Raw genomic sequence first — 2,049 nt, forward strand, 5'->3', positions numbered from 1 at the left:
GAGACAAAGAGAAACACCAGGCGGAAAGATGAGAGGTAAAATAAATGAAAAATAGTTTTTACTCACCATGGCGTTTGTAGGTCTATTTTTCCAACTTTACCGAACTGTGCCAAAGGATGAAACATGTTAGGACCATATTTCGATGGCAGCAGAAAGCCCGGTGTGAAGACTACAGTTGCATGCGATGAACCGGATCACTAATAGACTGCAGTGCTGCGGCTGGTGTAACTGTGTCAAGTCGCATCTCTTTCCTGTCTATCTTGTCTTCCTTCCTGTCTTGTGGCTTGCAGGGTTTGACACCCTACAGTATGTCATATCATATTTAAAGAAAAAGGCTTAAAAAAGCGTTTGCTTTGTCTTTCAACCTGAAACCTCGAGATGCATCTGCTCTTGCAGCTCACTTCCTGTTGCAGTGTTTGCTAGTATGGAAAGAAGAAGAAGAAGGAGCAGAGCATGACTGACAATTCTGTGAAAACAGTCTATAGAGACAGATAAAGAAGAACGTAGTACAGACAGCCAAATAAAACCAAATTTTAGATATAAGAAACTGCCTAACACACTTAACACTGTGTATCTGGTTGTTGTGCATACATGTATGTTACATCTCCAATGCTCTGTGATGTCCATATCAAACTTAACCTTAACCTATATGAATTCAATGATCATCATTCCCCACCTAACATACTGCTTGACAAGCTGGACTCAAGCAAAAGGTACAACACTGAAGGCCCATTCTCTCTCTCTGTACAAACAGGCTCTCAAAGTGCTAGACAGAAAACCCAATACTCAACATGACATCCTTAGTTGTGAAAATCTAATGAAATACATGGACACCTGCTTGATGTTCTGGATCTTAAATGGCATGGCACCTCCACCACTTTGTGGTTTTGTTAAGCTGAAAACTAAACAACAGAGTGGACTGTATTGTCCCTTTCAGGTCCAGCTCCTTCAGCCAATCATCTTTTTCTGTAAGAGCTTCCCATTTGTGGAACAGCCTACCAACAGAGATAAGAAACCGTACCACTTACCACACCTTCACAAAAAGTCTCAAGGCCTGGTTCTTGAAAAGTCTAAAATGTGACCATTTCTAACATAGTACATTACTCATTTCAATTTTAGTAGCCTATTATTTTTTTATTTTTTTCCAATTTAAATTATCAACCAATCTAGACCAATAGGATACAACATAAGGGGTACTAGTAATGTCTTTTTGAAACAATGAATTTTACGATTATTATACACAGGCTGCCTATTGAAGTTACCTTAGGGCAGGGATACTCAACTTGCTTTGCCTGGGGGCCACTTTCATGAAATGATAGAAGGCCAGGGGCCAGTGAGTTAATAAACAAACATATACATTTTTCTGTAGCGGATTGTAGGTTTTTGGGGTGTCAGCCGGAGTTTAGTCTGACAATGTTGTGCACACCGGATATTTAGTTAGGTTAAGTTAGTTAGGTTAAGTACATACATAAGTGCCTGGGTAGCGAGCAGACGGCGGTATTTGACAATTTAGCAGCTAAATCATAGATTATTGAAAGATATTCCATATTCCAGACTGAAATGCTATATCAGAAGTGGAGTATTGGCCAGGATTACATGAACATTTGGACACTTATTCAGCGGGTATCTTGCATGTTGCGTTCAGGTGCACTGTAAAACAAAAAAGAAAAGAAAAAGAAATGTTAATTTTTTTGCAATTACATTGCGGGCCACACAGGGGCGCGGGCCGCAAGTTGAGTATCACTGCCAGGGTCTAGTGTTGGGTAAGCAAACTGGTCTATCAGCCCCCTTTAGGGGGCTGATATGTTCTAGTGGTGTCTATTTTATAGAAGGTGACTCATTTCACTGGAATCCAAGCGCCGTCAATATTATTTAGGGACTGATTCTAATACCGCATTCATGACAACTCGGCCCACCGGAGGTTTCAACACGGAACCTCCGCCCTGGACAGATTTGCGTTCACGCTGCACCTCCCGCTCGGGGGGAAAGCCCAAACTGTTGCTATAGCAACCCGCGTTAGCATGGTAGCTACTTACTAGTGAACAATGC

The 2,049-nt window shown here is 41.4% G+C and overlaps 1 protein-coding gene across 2 annotated transcripts in view; it reads right to left on the minus strand.

Annotated features, from left to right (window-relative positions):
* nlrc3 (NLR family, CARD domain containing 3) overlaps positions 1-201 on the minus strand; it is a 19,626-nt gene extending 19,425 nt beyond the window's left edge. The window contains exon 1 of one of the 2 annotated variants that reach the window (XM_083636233.1): positions 67-201. The gene's annotated coding sequence lies outside the window, so the exon portion shown is untranslated. The remainder of the gene's footprint in view (positions 1-66) is intronic. The other variant, XM_083636234.1, reaches the window with a different exon arrangement.
* Between the last annotated feature and the right edge of the window lie 1,848 nt (positions 202-2,049).

Source organism: Poromitra crassiceps (assembly GCF_964638095.1).
Source record: "Poromitra crassiceps genome assembly, chromosome: 4".
NCBI classification, from domain to species: domain Eukaryota; kingdom Metazoa; phylum Chordata; class Actinopteri; order Beryciformes; family Melamphaidae; genus Poromitra; species Poromitra crassiceps.